This window comes from Aedes aegypti, chromosome 2, assembly GCF_002204515.2.
Source record: "Aedes aegypti strain LVP_AGWG chromosome 2, AaegL5.0 Primary Assembly, whole genome shotgun sequence".
Lineage (NCBI taxonomy): Eukaryota > Metazoa > Arthropoda > Insecta > Diptera > Culicidae > Aedes > Aedes aegypti.
In genome coordinates, this window is record NC_035108.1 from 445,403,848 (window position 1) to 445,423,267 (window position 19,420).

At 34.5% G+C, this 19,420-nt stretch overlaps 1 protein-coding gene across 9 annotated transcripts in view; it reads right to left on the reverse strand.

Annotated features, from left to right (window-relative positions):
- LOC5565862 (transient receptor potential-gamma protein) overlaps positions 1-19,420 on the reverse strand; it is a 535,758-nt gene that overhangs the window by 231,171 nt on the left and 285,167 nt on the right. For all 9 annotated transcript variants that reach the window (XM_021847945.1, XM_021847940.1, XM_021847939.1 and 6 more), the window contains one exon: positions 18,384-18,429. The gene's annotated coding sequence lies outside the window, so the exon portion shown is untranslated. The remainder of the gene's footprint in view (positions 1-18,383; positions 18,430-19,420) is intronic.

Genomic DNA, 19,420 nt, shown 5'->3' on the forward strand with positions numbered 1-19,420 from the left:
TTTTGTAAAATTTTACGCTAAAGCCTAAAGTTGATCTGATTTTCGATGTTTTTCAATACCCAGGGCTTTTGATTTGTACTTCAAAACGTCTTTGTATGAATACAGTAACACATTTATTTTTTTCGTTTTCTTACACAGTTTTAGGAAAACGTTCAGTTCTTGTATAAAAGCCACTTTTGCGATTATTAATTTTACATGGCCCACTTATACAAATAGTTAGCGTTAGCGTTAGCGTTAGCGTAGTTACGGTATACTTCGTAGATTGGATACTAGCAACATTCATGTTTGGTTTTTAATAATCTCATCCTGACTACTTTCAAGAACAAGACAGGGGAGTATACCTTGTTCAAGTCATAAACAAGAATACTAAAAGCATGAATATCGCTATTCCCGGCCACGCCCATCTTTACCGTAACTTGGGATAGGGGAAGGAAATGTTGATGTAGCACTTACTTAATGAGAGGCCACCGACTCAGCGACACCCTCATAAGTGCTACGGAGTTGGAGGTTGGGGAAGGTATATTGTCAGGATTCGCCTAGAAAGCTGGCGATAGACCATAAATATTTGTTGTTTAAGCGTTTTCATATTAATCTTTTGAATGCCGGCAATCAAAAGAGAAAACAATAGCTTATTTATAGTATAAATAGTATTTCGCGAAATGCTTGTCGATTGTGCAGTAATATTTTTGCTCAATAACCAGTAAAAAGCAAAACCGATCTCTCCAGGGTCATCGGATTGTATAAAATAACGATACGCGTAAAAAAAAATAAAAAAAATCACGCCTATTGAAAAACTGTACTGGGTGGTACTGTATTTTTAGATAATCAAAAACGAAAGGAAGCGCGTTCGAACTAAACACCCTAGGATAACACAGTCGGTTTTTCTGCTCAAAATTATACGAAAAGCAGAATCGATCCCTCCAGGGTCTTCGAACGGTTAAAAAGCATCCACAACCGATTGTTAGTTGCGTAACACCCGCCCGGACAGAATGCGCAATCTGAACATAATTATCAAACTCCGAAAATAACATTTTCCGTTCAAGGAACGATTAGAAGTTCCACGACGCGGACAAAAACGATCCGGAAGGCTCACAAAAGAAAAAGTATCATACTGGAACAAACTCATCGGATTGGTTCTCTAAATTTATGTGCTGCCTGTCACTTCCGGATGGTTCGGTGAACTTAGGGCAGTCAAAAACCAATAGTACTGAGGACACAAATCAAACAAATCACTTTTTCATTTTTCACTTTTCACTATTCCATTTCTGAATGTAAAAACTGTCCTGCTTGGGCTTCACGAAGCACTACCCAGCAAGACGCTCCAAAACAGGAAAAAAAAAAAAAATCTCCGGCGACGAAAACATGCGCGAAACCGTCAACAATCATGACAACTGCTCACAGTGCAGCGAAAACAAAACGATTCCATTTAAAAGTCACTTTCAAAAGATGCTCAGAAAAAGAAATCAGTAATCAAAGAATCTCATAGGTATTTTTTTTAAAGTCCCAGTGACTGTCCGGTAGTTTTCTTGGAGGATTTCCATTTGAAGTCAAGAGGGATTTTCAGAAAATTCTGCCAAGGATTTAAGAAAATTTTCAAGGAGAATCAATGATAAATCACGAAAAAAAATCAAAAACACTTCCTTATGAATTTCCAGAAGAATCACAGAGTTTTTTTTTTCTCAAAAAATCTTAGAAAAAAAATCTAAAGAATCACGAAGGAATTTTCGGAATAATTCTGGATATACAAAATTATCTCAGGCAGAAACAATAAAATCAATAGCAATAAATCTGTAAGAATATAAGAAGGATTTCTGTAAGAATATAAGGAGGATTTACAAACAATTACAGAGGAATTTTCGGATGATTTCCATAAATAAAGATTTAAAAAAATCCCCGTCATCTGGAAGATTCTTAGCAGGATTTTCGGAAGTATTCCACAGGGATTTCTGGGAGAATTCCATTGGGATTTACAAAAGAATTCCAGAGGAATTTCCGAAAGAATCCCAAGAATTTGCACGGAAGAAAGTGAAGTGAAATAATAGATTTTTTTGATTTTAGTATCAGGCGTCCTTCCGAGAGTATTCCAGAATAATAGGTATAATCTAAGACATTTTTCGGAAAGAATCTCAAAGGGATTTTGAAGAACTTTCAAAGAGTTTCACGGAAGAAATACTGAAGAATTACGAGGAAAACATCAGAATTTAAATAATAATTTTGATTGGATTTCCAGAAGAAATCCCGAGAAATTTTGTGAGAATCCCCGAACCCAGATTTTTAAAATAGATTCCATTACACTGGAAAGCAATCATTAAATCATTTTCGGCAGAACTCCAGAATTCCACAGCAGAATCCTGAAAGGACCTCCAAAGATAAATAATAACCCAAGATGGGTTTCCGGGACAGTCCAACAGGAAGTCCCAAGGAGGCTACTGGAAAAATCAGAGCGACCAAAGAAATAACTACATATAACAATTTCAGAAGGGTCCCTGAAAGAATCTCAGTGAACCCTCAAGACGTCCTCCAGCAACACAACCAATATATACCAATATTTACAACTCAACACTCAACTATAAATTGCGTTAAGGTGATTATAGAACAAAGCCACACCTCAAATTTTCAAAAGCACAAGACTTGAGAACCAAACAGCTCTCACCGTTGAAAATTTATCCCATTAGTCACCACCAGCAAGCAAGCAGATTGATTGGTTTTCAACGCAAACTGTTGTCAGATTCTTCAGTCTTGTGCCCTTGCTTGGCTTCGTTTTATAATCACCCTAAGCTGAGTGTACGCCATCCAGTTTGGGGGCGGATTGACGGTATCGAAGTGGATCAAAAACAATTATAGGAAAACGTGTGGAAAATACATATGAACTGCGCAGAACACATCAAACCGATTTAGCACTGCTGCGCACCTCCAAAAGCACTTTATCTTTATCAAAATGTTTGATAATAGTAGAACGACAATGATCATCAGTTGATTTTCCGCTACTGTTTATTTTAAATCACAATTGTTACTTCTTTCCATGCACGCGCTCGGGAAATGAATCTGGCCATGGTGCAACAACCGCGCTACACTCGATGAATCCTATGCGACAAAAATTGTCGGCGCCATCCGTCAAATTCGCTCACCAAAGCCATCTTGGTGACTTTAACATCACAGCTAATGTTAATCATATGTCGTTTTCGATTTTCAGAACTGGGTCGGTGTTCAACACATAAAAATCAAACGTCAAGGAAAATGTAGTTCGGTCGAACCTAGTGATCCTTTATATGATAGTTATAAAGGATCACTAGTCGAACCTGAATCGGGTTGGAGTTGAAACTGTGATTTAGAACGGGTTTCGCTAGTTCCAGCCTAGGTTCAAAATCGAATTCGACAATAGTTTGCTTTATGTTTACTTAATAGGCTCCTAAAGTCATTTTACAATGTTAGTGCCAAACGCTTAAGTTTAGGCCAATAACACATGTTTACTCAACTTTTAAGTATTTTTCGTTGGTTTAGGTCCAAAAAACTTTTTTTACAGCTTTTGAGACCTTAGGTCCAAAAAACTTTTTTTTTTTCGAAATGTCAGATAGGTACAACCCAGTAGCTGTGATGATAAATCCACCAAAACGGCTTTGGTAAGCGAATCCGACGGATAGCGCCGACAATTCTTGTGGCATAGAACTCATCGCATGTAGCGCGGTTGTTGCACCATTACATGGCCCACTTATACAAATAGTGTACATAAAGCTTCGAAAAATTATTAAAGACGTTGAGGCGTAAAAAGCATGGATGTAGAACGTTTGCCACAATTAACATTTCGGCGCTATAGATCCATAGCATAGTACAATACAACCGATTCTGTTTTTGCACGGGGGATGCGTACCGTGCAAAAAAAGTTTTCAGTTCAAAATTTCAAAAACTGTGCAAAAAAAGTAACACCAGTTCTCAAAATTTCATGCAAAAATAAGGTTTTGGCGAAAAAAAAAGTAAAGAAACTTTTTTGCACGGCCGTGTAAAAATACCGTGCAAAAACAGAATCGGGTGTATTACGGAAAACTGCTTCGAAGTGAACCGTTCAGAAGTCTTTATGCCATATGGTTCTATAAGGATGATGTAATAACATTCTAATGATGTTTTCAAAACCAGTATAAAAATAAAATTTAAAATAAGGGTTCCGGTTTTGGCAACTGAAAATTTCGACTTTGTTGCCAAAAACGGAATCCCATTGTATTGGACGTTGAAAATGCATAATTTGACGATTTCCGACAACTTGCATGTGAGTTTACCCGTTTGTATGGCAATTTAATTGCCAAATTTGCCCCAGAATTCAAACTTCATATGTTAAACAATATATATCAATAATGTTCATAATGATTGTCCGACATTTCCCCGAAGACCATTTCCCCGAATGATTTTTCCCCGAAAGATTTTCTCCCGAAAGCTATTTCCCCGAATACATTGTTTCCCCGAATGTACTGTTTCCCCGAAAACTTTCTGCAAACACGTTTTTTTATTTTTTTTTTTCAACTATCAGATTAAAGGATTGAATTTAGTTAGTCAGGTGATCGCTTCAAACTAATTCTCTTATGAATGATATGAATCGAGAAACGACAGACGAGATATTTGGATTGGAAATCGATGACAGTTTTTATTGGAATCCCTGCTTTTAAAAATCTGTTAAACATTAGGTTCAGTATTGAAATTTTGGGTGCAGGTCGTTAGACCAAATGCCGTTAGACCGAAAGGGTCGTTAGGGTAATATTTGATCATTTACTTTTATTTCATAAGGCTAACACATTCATCAGTGTTTTTTTCGTTCTTTTAATCAAAGGCTATTCTTTCTAACAACTACCGAAAAGTTGAACATTACATATAATTTGCAATTGGATTAGATGGACAAATTGATGTGAAGATTTGCAATCAATTTGTCCATCTAATCCAATTGCAAATTATATGTAATGTTTAGCTTTTCGGTAGTTGTTAAACTTCCACTCGGCTGGTTAGCCGTAAACCACGATTCAAATTAAAAACAAGTATTCTTTCTAGTTAAATTTCACAGCGGATATTGTGGGCTTCTAGGTAATGCTATGCAAATTATACTGATCAAAAATTAACAATCCATTCGACCTCACAATTCATTCGACAGCTTCTAGGTAACACAAATAAGCCTGACCAATCCCTGTTAGTTATCCATTAGACCTTACAGTTCATTAGAACTATCGGTCATTTTCGGCCTAATTACCCTTTCGGCCTAGCGACCCTTTAGTCCTAACGACATTCGGTCTAATGACCATCGGCCTAACGACATTTGGCCCAACAAAATCCGGTCCTAACGTTATAGAACCAAAATGTTATTATGCTAAGACTAGCAATAAAAATGAAGAAAATGTAAAAGGTGGGTTTTGAAATATTATCCAAGAGGTAAGCAAATCTGATGCCTTATGTCGTTTGTCCGGACATAATTTATTTTAATGACATCTGGCTGAACGGGCATCGACAAAATTATTAAATAAAGTTTTACTGATTGAAAACTTTGTGCGGGATTCAGAGGCGTGACCCAAAAGGGAGATCTTGATCTTGACTGTTTAAGAATTTTAAAAGAAAAAATGAGTCTATAAGTTTGTTCGCGACGCATCTGACGGATTAGTGCATCGTTTCGAGGCTATTATTCGATCATTGCTTCCGCATTAGTAGTTCGTGTCCCATAAAGCATAGGCAAATGTTCAATTTCTTTTTTCTGTAACAATAAATCGATACCATAAAAGTTGCTTATTTAATTTTTGTAAATATCTCTTCTTTAAACATAGGTTGTAATTCTTTATTTTATTGCTCTAATAATCATTTACTTTTTTTCTGTTAGGAACAAAAACCACTGCGACCAATTTTTGATCTATTGTAGTATTTCTCGTGTTCTTTGTTTAGTGCATGTCGTATTACTTTGTCACTATCGAGGTTAGCTGATTGATCTTTATCCCATAATGCTTCACGAAAAGGTGATAATTTTAAATCTAGGCTTTTCATTTTTCAATTTTTGGCAGTTCTTCGCAGCTTTGCTGTGTTAATATTGTTCTGCTCACAGCTTCTCCTTATTTCAACAGGAATTTTCCCTTCTTTAATTAGAAAGCAATTCTTCGTAGATAAATATATCATTAAAAAATTACAGTCCTACTGAAACTTGAAGCAAATTTTGTTTTGGTAATTATATACCATTTCTTTAATTTTTATTGTGAATGCAAATTTTACGGTTTCTAATGTTTTGAACCAACATTTTCAATGCTTCCGAACAACCCTTGATAAAGATTTTTCATTGAATAGGCATGTTTTTTTTCTATTTAATAAGTGACTATTAGCATTTTGGGTATTCATTTTTAACATGCTCACTTCATTTGATGTTTTTGTCTATTAGTTTTAGGCCATTTCGACAAATTTGTTTCCAATGAAGACTTTCATTTTCAAACTGATATATTGTCAGAAAATTGAAATAGAAGCATGGTGTTGCGTCTTTTTAAAAGTTTCAAAAAGGAAAAATCGATGTCTAGTTATGTAGGGCAAGATATAATAGATTCTTTAATTAACCTACCGTACTAAAGCTTGGCTTATTGTAGTTACAGTCCTTTATGGCACGCTAAGTATTATGAAAAAATAATCGTTTTACTAAATGAATACATAGCAAAAGAATATTTAACCGAATAATGAATCTTTGCGAAATATTCCGATACAATTTGAAAGAACAACCTTTCATTAAAAGAAGGGAAAATTTAAATTGAAATATTATCTGCTAATTGCCAATAATTATTTGAACACCTTAAATAAAATAATAGCCCATAATTCTAAGAAGGCATAACTCCGCCAAATGTCCATTCGCCCAAATGTCCATAAGCCAAACAGCCATAGGCTAATCATACCGCTCACAATGAAACTGCCTATCATCAGCTTGTTTTTTCATGTCAGGCTATCACATGAGCGATTTTTAAGTGGCTTTGAGTATAATGCACGCACACACGCACATCATTTTGAACACCAGTTGCTTCAGACATATGGATTTTATAAAAAAAATCATCTAACCTTACATCAGCTAGCACGTTAAACGCCTTTTGGCAGCAGGATTATGAATATCTTTAAGTAAGTAGCTAAAATTAAGATTTTTTCGGGGAAATGATACACTCGGGAAAAAAGTTTTCGGGGAAGTGGTTCATTCGGGAAAACGTCATTCGAGGAAATTACATTCGGGGAAATGGTTTTCGGGGAAATGTCGGACAATCGTTCATAATACTTGCGATGCTTTAAAGTAAATATTTTGATTGTACCCCGTTTGACATAAAGTCGTTTGGCATAAGGTCGTTTGGCATAAAGTCGTTTAGCATAATGGTTGTTTGGCATAATGGTCGTTTGGCATAATGGCCATTTGGCATAATGGTCGTTTGGCATAATGATTGACTAAAAATTAATATCGGCATTCTTTAAGCTTTTACCGAGATCAACACCACCGAGCCCATAGCAAAAAAAAATTGGTGGGTTCTAAACAAGCGTGGTGTTCGTTCAGAGATTTTCTAAGCTAAGAATTTCAAATATTGTTGTGATATTAGAGAGCATTACTAAATAAAACTCGTGACGGGTCTCTACATCTCAGAACATCTTTGAGCTTGTTGCGATATACATATTTGAAAACAGTAAATTGGCAAAAAAAAGTTCACAGGTATTCATATAGGAAACGCTCATAAAATATTTCGCTGCAGATCAAGCTCTGTCCCAGTTTGGACGTAACACTCGATGAAAATTACTTGATAAAAGAATGATTTTTTTTACAAAACATCAAAAGCTCTAATCCAAAGATCTTTCTATGCGACTTGATGCACAAATAGCCTATATACTAGAGCAGATTATGTTTCGATTAAAATGTTTAAGGCTCTATCGCAAAAAAAATCTTTTCACAGCATAGCTCAAATGAACAACACATCTTTAAAAAAAAATGCGGCAAAACTCTTCAACGGTTCAATATAAATTCAATATAAAGTGTACATCAAAAACACCGTCTTTTATCAAGAGAAGGAAAAATTTCTGATTGAAATAATATTTTTTCCAGCTTATCTCGGAAGGAGATCACGCGTTTGCCCCAAAAAATTATATGTTGAATATCGGCAGGTTCTAAAGTAATTATCATTCTAACAACACATCTGGCAAGAATTGATAAAACAGCCAAACATAAAAATGGTTAACATTTAACTCAACTTAGTAATTAAATTTAAAACAGTATAAATATAAAGAGCAGCCTATTTTTATGAGAAGGCTCAATTTGTAATTAAACCAATAGAAGAATGGACGCCAAAAATTATTGCGGCTTAATAAAACGATAAGACATAAAAAATTGCGTTCAAAATCATCAACGTGAATGTGCTACTTCACCTCGAATGACTGGTTTCGCCAGAAAGTGGTGATGAGAATGAACGATAAACAGTCAAAAGAAGGAAGTATTCTGTCATTCTCGGCTATGCACATGTTGGCAAAAATGCTGAGGACGGTAAAACTCGAAATAACTGCCAATTAAATAAAGAAGAGTGCATATTAGACGGCCAGTTCGTGCACCACCCTGAAATGTATAAAGTTACGACAATTATGAGTGCTGAAAACTTTTCGGGGAAGTGGGCTAGTCGAGAAAACGAGATAATCGGGAAGCTGGCATTCAGGGAAAAGTAGCCCATAACCCATCGGAGTAACTGCAGTAATCGATTTCTCTTTTCGCTGATAATTTGAGCAGATGAATGTTATAAATTTCCGCCCTTTTGTCAGTTAGAAACAAAAAAATACTTAAAAAATATAGCTCCAAAGAACAGCCTATGCATAAAAGAAGAAGCAATTTATTGAAATTTTAAATCAACAGTTTTCATACCTATAATTATGGTTACATCATATTTGGAAAAAATGAGCAATTAAAAGAAGAGTAAATTAGTGCTAAATATATAAAAATAATAATAAAATACTTTTGGCAAAAACTTTCCTAATAAGCTTAAATTTATTCAAGAGCGTATGATTGTTGAATAAATTGTCATTTTGTATCAATTGATTCAATAGAAACGTAAAAACGAAAAATTGAGAAATTCTTGGTTTTGGACTCATCATGCCAAACGACTATTATGCCAAATAACCATTATGCCAAACGACTTTATGCCAAACGGCTTTATGCCAAACGGCTTTATGCCAAATGACCTACCACCATTCTTTTGGTGATTTTCTAAAGTATTGTATTTTGCCATAGAATTTTGTATGGAGACTGCAAGCATGTTGAAAAGTTCGATATCAATCAAATTTAATCATGCAATTTCAGCACAATTACATCGTAAATGAAAGTTGAATTTCTAGTCTGCAAGTTTGAATGAATCCTATAGTCTAATGCAGCTGTTTTCATATCGTGCTCCGCGGCAGATTATAAAGTTTTCGACGTTATGGTAGATGACGGTGTAAAAAAAAATGATCATTACACAGCGTAACAAAAAATAATTTTTTAGTTGTTATTTTTCTGAGGATGTTTCGAATAATTCTTCTGGAAATTGGTCCTGAAATATTACAAGCTATACTTCTAAATAGATTTTAGAAATTTATTCAAGATTTACCTTAACCTGATTCCAAGTTTGGTTCCTATAGCGATGATTGGGACTTTCGTGAGGTGTTGCGAAACTGGCAACCCCGCCAGGGCGAAATTCGACACCCGAGCGAAATGATGACGAACTGCTGCTTCGGTACGATAAAAAGGAGTAAAACAATAGTTCTCGAATGGTGATGTGGCGCATCGTTTAGTGCAAATTTACAATTATTCTATGCCAGATAGGAATTACAAACATTGAATTCGTTACGGATATTAAGTACACAGATGCCGATGAGTTATCTATGAAGATTATGTGACACTTGTTCTTAAATTCTAGGTCGTAGTCATAGCTGAGGATTAGATACAGATATCTAACCTATGTTCAGGTTAAAACAGCTTGTCATTCTCACAAGAGTAAGCCCTTAGGACTTCCAACCATATAAAATAACTGAACCATCTCATTCCTCGACAGTTTGACCTCACAATTACCGTTAAAGAATCGTATTGTTTGGGGACATTTGATTGGTACTATTCCCGCACTGAAATTGTAAGTCAATTTACTGTTCAATCATCCATGCACTAATTCTCTTGAAATAAACTATTTTAGCTTAAAGCCTACGCTACAAAGAATCAGCGGCGTTTTACTAGTTCCCCAACAGTGAGGAATATTACGTAACTCTGAGATACTTTCTGAATAATTGGTGACTCTAAGCAGAATATTTAGAAATTGGGACTGGAAATAGAATAATAAGCCGAAATAGAACAAACTGAAAACGACTGGAAATTCTCAGATTTTTTGTGAATATCAATCACTTTTAGAAGAATATATGTACGTATAAAAAAAATCTGTCTGATATGAGAAATCTGTGGATAATTTACTTAATAATTTGAAAGGGTTGAAAACGTTTGTAACTTATACAACTTTTGATATTATTTCTGATCAAATGATGAGTGATTCATTTTCCCAATGGGATATTTTGAAAAGATCTACGAAAAATGAATCCAAATTTCCTCCAAATTTCTATACACGAATTTTCATTGATGAACCACTAATATCCACCATGAATCGAGTGGAAATTTTTCGAGGTTTACTCAGTTACCTTTTTTCAGAATCATCTCTTAAAACTACGATGAATTGCATTATTCTACCAAATAATTCTTGTTTTCTTTCAATTCTCTCCGTTCGACGTTTAGGCATTCGACGATTTGTCACCCAACCCAACGCAATGGGGAATGAGCACCGTGCATCGTGTAATGTGAAAACTTATTGACTTTTTATTTTGTCTGACGAAAGCATTAAGTTAAAGCCAGCTCAATAGTCTGAAGATGTCCGAAGAGTAGCAGGTCAAAACGCTTAACTATAATTAAGTAATTATCTTCTTCGGTAAGTAGGCCTTGACCGCGTTACAGGTCTTTTTTTTCTGCGCTTGTCATTTTTCTTTACTTTCAGGTAAATTTCTACCCCGAAGCTTTTCAACTCAAGGCGTTTGGATTTTGTGTGTACTTCATTGGAAGATTGAATTTACAACTGGACAATGAAGTGGAGTGCCAATCGGAGTCAGGAGGAAAAGTGTTAGTCGTTCGCGTCAAGTACTTTTCTCTCCAACAGTTGTAAAAGATTTGACGCGCCCTTCTTCTAACAAACCTTTCCGTGGAAAGCTCGACAAGTATTGCAAATTCTAATACTCAATCTGTTAGATCATATGGCTGGAAGGAGATTCTCTATTTCCCGCGGGTTTCGCGTAAGTGTTTCTACTTACGGGTCCGCCACCCCCCTTTTGGCCCTTCATACAGCGATACACCCGATTCTGTTTTTGCACGGATTTTTTTTACACGGCCGTGCAAAAAAAGTTTCCATACAAATTTTTTTGCCAAAGTCTTATTTTTCCATGAAACGTCGAGAAATGGTGTTACTTTTTTTACACGGTTTTTGAAATTTTGAACTGAAAACTTTTTTTGCACGGTACGCATCCCCCGTGCAAAAACAGAATCGGGTGTATGTTGAATGCAGATTGGTAATAAAATTTGACCTTACTGTTGAGTGGAGCCGCATGCAGAGCAAGACTCAAGCAAGGATTGGTGGCTACCTACATACATACATACATACATACTTCATTGGAAGAGAAGGTGTGTTTGGTGTGCTGTATCGTTGAGAAGCTTCAAATTGCAAGACTCCTTGTAGCTGTTGGTGATTCCAGTCGTTGACGTGTTTCGATTGCTGTTGTTGGTGCTTCCGAAGTTGTTTTTGCTCGTTAAGTATTATTTTATTTGTTTTTGTTGTTTTGTTTCTATTTTTTTTGTACTGGTGTAATCAATTTTTTATTATCCCCGTCATTTTTCAGTTATGGAGACTGACGGGGAGGTAGTTTCTGTTGAAGATAGTATTTCTAAAGAAGCTTCTATAGTTAAACACATTTGTGTTAAAACTTATCCCACTACCTTTCTGGGCCCCTTCGTAGAATTTTTTCGAAAAAAGAAAAGCCAATCAATGTCCTTTTGATTTCTTCAGAGATTTATAATTTGTATAAATCTGTTAAAGAAATAAAAAAAAAATCCCTTGATAAATTTTGGGTAGTTTTTGAATCTCGAGAAGACGCTAATGCGTTATTAGAGTCCAAATTATTTTTTAATTCATATCGAGTTTACGCTCCAAGTGACTCATGTGAAATTAATGGTATTATTTACGACGAGGCTCTAGAATGTGATGATATTGTCAATCACGGTTCTGAAGTTTTCAAAAATCAGGCAATTTTTCCAGTAAAAATATTAGAATGTGTTCGTTTATCTAAATTATTTTTTTCAGATAAAGGATCATATTATACACATTCCAATTGTATCAAAATAACATTTTCAGGATCTGTTCTTCCTGATTATGTTGTTATTGATAATGTAAAATTTCATGTAGACTATTTTTTCCCAAAATTATGCAATGCGATCGTTGTCTTCTTGTTGGACACACATCGCAATTTTGTTCAAATAAACCAAAATGTTCCAAATGTGGTGGAGTTCATACTCCATCCGAATGTAAAAAAAATTCTGATGGTTGTATTTATTGTAGAAAAAACATAATTTGTTGAAGGAGTGTTCAGTATACATTGCACATCAACAACAATTCAATTTGAACATAAAAAATAGAAATAAATTATCTTATTCCGATATTATTAAAACTTCCGATGGTATTGCCTCTCATAATATTTTCGATCCTTTATCTGAAAATAATTGCAATGATAATTCAAAAGAGGAAACAAATAATTTTGTTTATATGCCTCCTATAAAAAGAAAAAGAAACAATAAATCTAACATTCACAATCACATTTTTTAATCTCAAACTTCAACATTTTATGATAAAAATTTTCCTCCCATGAATTCTTCGAATAAAAATCAGAGCATTCCTGGTTTCCAAAAAAGTACTTCCGTATTTTCTTCTGACAAGTTTGATGTTAGAAATAAAATTAAAAATAATTCTCAGAATAATAGGAATCAAAATAATGAACCTAACATTTTTAACAATTTGGAAGATATTATCGATTTTTTGGAATTGAATGATTTTTGGAAAAACCTGATTAAAAAAATTTTACCATTTTTAGCCACTTTTCTTGAAAAACTAAATTCATTTGGACCACTCATTAGTTCTTTGTTTTGTATCTAATGGCTCAAAGAAATAACCAAAATTTGAATATTTTGCAATGAAATTGTCGAAGTATTATTCCAAAAATTGACCGACTCAAAGCTTTACTTTCAAACAGTGATGTTGATATATTCTGTTTAAATGAAACGTGGTTAGTAGATACTAAATATTTTAGTATTCCTTCATTCAATATAATCCGCAAAGATCGTAATATTTCATATGGTGGGGTCATGATTGGAATTCGTGAAAATATTCAATTCAAATTTTTAGAATTTTCATTGGATTCTCAAATTGAAAATGTTTCTATTCCTGTCAAACATAATGACATTGAATTTTCGATTATTTGTTTATATATTCCTCCACAAGCAAGATTTTCTCTACAAGAACTTAAAACTATCTTAAACTCTGTTCCTTCTCCATTTTACATTCTTGGTGACTTGAATGCTCATCATTTTGTTTGAGGCAGTGATATGACCGATGGTAGAGGATCATTAATTATGAACCTAATCGACGAATCAAATTTAAATATTTTGAACGATGGATCATATATTAGGATTGCTGTTCCTCCTGCTCTTCATTCCTGTATCGATTTATCGCTTTGTTCAAATAGTTTGTACCTGAAGTCGTCTTGGAAAATAATTGATGATCCTAATGGTAGTGATCATTTACCCATTCAAATTTCCATTCACAATCCTCTCCGTGGGCAATTGAGTCCAGAACCTTACGTTCATGATTTGACGAAAAATGTAAATTGGAATAAATTTTCAGACTTGGTTTCTTCTGCTTTGAATAAATTTGATTATTCGCTTTCACCTCTTCAAAATTGTGATAGTTTTTCACAAATTTCAATTCAATGTTTATATAAATCACAATGTAAGCAAATAAAATTGGGACCAGCGAAAAGTAAACATATTTCGTTTTGGTAGGGTAACGATTGTACGATTGCATTGAAAAATAAATCAACTGCTTTTAAACAATTTAGGCGTACAGGATCAAGGGAGAATTATATTTTTTATTGCAAAGCTGAAGCTCAGTTTACTCGAGTAACTAAATTTAAAAAACGAAATTATTGGAGAAATTTTATTGAAAATCTTGATCCTGAAACTTCCTTATCTAAATTATGGTCTGTTGCTCGACATTTAAGAAATTACAATATACCTTCTACATCTGTTCTGGAATATTCAGAAGATTGGATTGATCAATTCGATTTTAAAATTTGTCCTGATTTTTTTCCTACATCTCTCACATTTAAAAAACAACAATGTTATAATGATTTTCCTAAACTTTGTAAAGAATTTTCTATAGAGGAAATGGATTTGGCACTATCTATTACCAATAACACTGCTCCAGGTATTGATAATATTAAATTTATTGTGTTGAAAAATTTACCCGTTGATGGTGAATTACATTTACTTTCCTTATATTATTTATTCCTCTTTCAGAATATATTTCCATTACAATGGCGTTCTATTAAAGTAGTTAGTATTCGAAAACCTGATAAAAATCCTTCTTTAGAAGATAGTAGAAGACCTATTAGCTTTTTTTCGTGTCTTCGTAAGCTAATGGAAAGAATGAATCTTAATCGTTTTGAATTATGGGCTGAGAAAAATAATGTACTTTCGTCCTCACAATTTGGATTTAGGAAAGGTCGTGGAACTCGTGATTGTGTTGGTCTGTTAGCTTCGTATATTGAATTATCGTTCAATAAAAAACAAGATGTAGTTACTACCTTTCTTGCTGTTTCTGGTGCATATGATTCTGTTATAATAGATTTGCTTTTTAATAAAATGATTGATTGTAAAATTCCAATAATCCTTTCTAATTTCTTATGCAATTTGTTTTCTTTCAAAATAATGCATTTTTACCATAACGGATTTTCTAGAATGATTCGTTATAGTTATTTTGGATTGCCACAGGGTTCTTGTTTAAGCCCATTTCTATACAATTTATTCACCAGAGACATGATTTCCATTATTCCAAATTGATGCTATTTCATTCAATTTGCTGATGATAAAAATATTTCTATAACTGGCAAGAATAGAGAAGTTATTCGTCACTTTATGCAACTTGCTTTGGATAATATTGATACATGGGCACATATTAATGGTTTTACCTTTTCAGCTCAAAAAACAAAATTTATTTTATTTTCTCGGAAATATTCTCCAGTTAGCATTGAATTATTACTCAATAATCATTGTATTGATCAAGTTTTCGATTATAAATATCTTGGTATTTGGTTGGATTATAAATTGAAATGGAACAATCATTTTCAATACATCCAAAAAATTTGTTCAAAGAGAATCAATTTTCTTCGTACGATTACTGGAACATGGTGGGGTACTCATTAGAGTGATGCAAATTTTGAAATTTTAGCTCCCCTATGCTTAAACGATTTTAATTATAGTAGATAGCATCCTCCTAAAGTTTGAAGTGATTCGCAAGAAATTTGACTGTGCACACGCCATTTGAAGTTTATATGGAGATTACTATGGAAAACGCCAATCTTTTGTGTTCAGTCCTCTATCTCTTCGTCATAATATTTTATGGAAAAGTGAACACACTCATCTCATGTGAAAACTTCCCAGCTACAACTATGCCGAAGACCACTTTTTGATTGGACGTCAAGATAAATTGTTATTCATCATCATAAAGTTGGTTTGCATGTAGCATGCTTCACCAACTGTTCGGCAGGCAACAGTGGTGCTCCTGGCGGGAAGAATAGATCAAAGTAATCCAGGCTACTATGTTCTACAGCAAAAAAGCAGTGTTGCTATTGGAGTAATTGAATGATCATCTCAGCATGATATAGACTTTATTATCAATAATAATATAAATAATATAGATTATAGATTCAAATATTTGTGAATGCAATGAATCTTATGAAGACATTGATCATATTGTTTTTAAATGTTCTCGATTTAAAGGACCACGAGAACAATACTTTGACAACATAATCAGATTAGGTTTTGATATTCCTGTGTCTGTTCGTGATATTTTGAGAAATAAATATCTTTCCATATTGAAAATTTTATATAAATATTTATATGAAATTTCCTATCATGTTTGATACTTGCTGTTTTGTTTTCTTTTTTCTTTTTCTTTTCAGCTATACAAGTTCAGAACTTTTTCGTGTCGTTGATTGGCTATGTGAAACGTTTGGATGATCCTTAATTATGATCACCTCACCTGAAAGATATTGGCTCCGTTAAGGATCTACTCCGGAAGAGCCTTTAATTATGTATTTTTGATTTTGTAACGTATTTTTGAAAAGATGAAGAGGTTTTGTGCCTTTTTGAGAAAGATTTCAAATGGAAATCACTCAAAGGGGTTTTTCCCTCTTCCAAAATTTTTATGTTCATAAACAATAATAATAATAATAATTAAGTAATTAAGCTGCAAACTTCTTTTTTCATCAAGAAAAGCCAACTACTTAGTTTTCACGGCAAAATTAAAATTGTTGAGGAATTTGATTTTATTTTCGAGATCAGTAATCATTAGAATTTTGTGCAGAATATTTGAATAAATTGGACCACATCACAGCTCAAACATTTAAAGCAAAAAACAGCATTATGTGCCAAAACAGTACTTTTTTCAATTCGATAAAACCACGTGGTTGACCATGCAACTCCCCTCTCCTTCCCTCAGCGTGGCTTTTTGTGGTCTTTTTGCCGATACCCCCCTTCCCCCTCTCAATGACCACGTGGTTAATGGATGGCACTTTTCCATTACTTTGCAATTTATTGTAATGCTTTAAAATGGCTGAGGAGTGATTAATAATACAACTCAAAACAGTTGTATAATAAGTCATTTCACAATGATCACTACAAAACTGCATAATTCAGGGCAGGACATTAGGTCATATGACATGACAAGGCATTGCAGAATTCGTTTTCGTTTGATTTTGAAGCATTATCAAAGACACTCGATGAAAAACATCATAGATTGGCGAGTTGAATTACAGCATATTACGATGAGAATGGATTATTTTCGGCACTTACCGCATCAATATAAAGGCGCCAACGTACATGGGATTCAACATTGTGACAGCATTGCAGTTCTATCAATCTCTTATGTGTTTGAATATGGTGACACTATCTATGCTTTTCGTAGTGGCCTTTTTGGTTATTTTAATAATTCATCTGCAAAATTTTGTATTGCGTAAAGTTAAGTATGTTGTTTAGTCCAAGAAAAATAAAAATAATTCATAACCTAACAGGTTAAGAAATTTTCTACAGAGAGCTCTCTTTGAAATGACGTTCCTCCTCAACTGCGTACTACGATCATAGAAAAATGATTTTTTTTTGATCATTTCCTTGAATCGCATCACGTCGAGATAGGCGATTACTTTTTTTCAATAGCAAATCATCCATAATTGGTAAGCTGCTACAAGTTTACCGGTATTGGTTAAGTTATCTAAGTGTACACAGAAAACATAAGACAAGCAGATTTAGAAGTTAAAATATTAAAACATCGCTTTAAATTCACCGTGCTGCAATCTCTTCCCATTTGTATAAGAAGGCTTCTGTTGAAGCCCATAAACTAAGCCAGTAAATGTGAAGCGTTCCATCATAGCGCTGTCTAGAGTTTTGACTGAAAGCATACCACACTGCTTGCTTAGCTGTATCCTACTAAAGAAGTTAGTAAAACAAATTGCAAACTTTATATCACCAAACACCATAGTCGTCGTCATCATCATCACAGTCATCTCAGAGAGGATGATGACCGCCACCCGCCTCGGGCTCAGCAATCAATTTGTTCGTTTATTTTTCTTTTTCCCCACTCCCGCAGAAGAGCTGACTTTGCGATGATGGCATGGGAGCGGAAGTTTACCTGTCCTGCTTGGATAGCCTACTCCGCTGCTTCGGAAGGGCCCATAACGCTTTGACGGGTGGAGAATCGCACATGGGAAACCGACGAGTCGTCGTCAGGCGTAAATCGTTTCGGAACACTGGGAAAAGGTATGAACGGAAGGTACGTAATAGATCGTACGGGAGCTGATGTATGCAAACGATGCAATAAGGTAACATTACACACGGTTTTTGAATGCTCGAACTCTGTGGTAGGTTAAGAAGATATCAGGCTAGAATAAAGATAATCTTGGCAAATTTCTGTAGTTTACTCTGCGGTTTCCCTGTTCTGTGTGTGTGAGGCAAAATTCTATGCTAGTGGAGAAGATGAATAAAAGCTTACCTTCATCCGGCGCGTCATTATCATGGTGATCTTCCCATTCAGAGAACTGAAATGAAAGAAGGAGGGGAAATGCATCGTGAATTTTAGTACCGTATAACGGTGTAGGTTATAATACAGTCATCTCTCCCTTACTCGATATTCTATACCTCGATATTTCCCCTAACTCGATGCAATGAGCGGTCCCTTCAATCTAGCATGCTTTGATACCTCTCTAACTCGATGTTCCCTAACTCGATGCTATCTGTTTCAGTTTCCCAAGTAGGTTTACCTCTCTGTCTCCATTTTTTCATAAAAAGTTCCAAATGTCCTCCAAACGTTAATAAATTTCATGACTTTGATTATTATGATTAAATTGATAGTAAAATTGAAGTTTACTGCCAATTTGTGGGTGCTAAAATTTTTAATTTTTGCAGATCGATAAAAAAGTGTCACATAGGTAAATGTGGTAAAACTGTGTTGTTTTCACGTTAAAATAACTATTCTGAATATATAGTGTTAAAAAAATAAAAAGTTTAAAATTTGAAAAATATGTGTTCTGTATCTCGATACCTCCCTAACTCGATGGTCCCTTCAATATTGAGTAAGGGAGAGTTAACTGTAATAGTTTTTAGAGGATAGTTTTATTTCTGCTCTCTGCCTTACAGTTTTTCATATATCAGGAGCGCAAATACATAACCCCAAAAAGAGTGTAAATAACATTTAATTTTAGTGCTTCTAAGCTTTCCAATGCTATTTTTAGGATATTTTCGCATCCAACAGAAAAAAACATAATTGGTAGAAGATAAACTTGTTTCTTGGTTCCCATACAATTTAATATTGATGATTAACTCCTGACGCAGTCACTGAGTGCAGGTATAGAGCCATTGGAACAATAGTGTCAATCGAAACCCCTTCAAATTTCATCAGGAAAACAGAGAATCTCCGGCGAGAACATTAACGCTGAGCCAGGTCCGTCCCGCTAGGCATCAGATTGAGCACCACTTCTAGTACCGCATTTGGTCCCTCGGTACTGCAAAAGGTACCCAAGTTTGACAGAT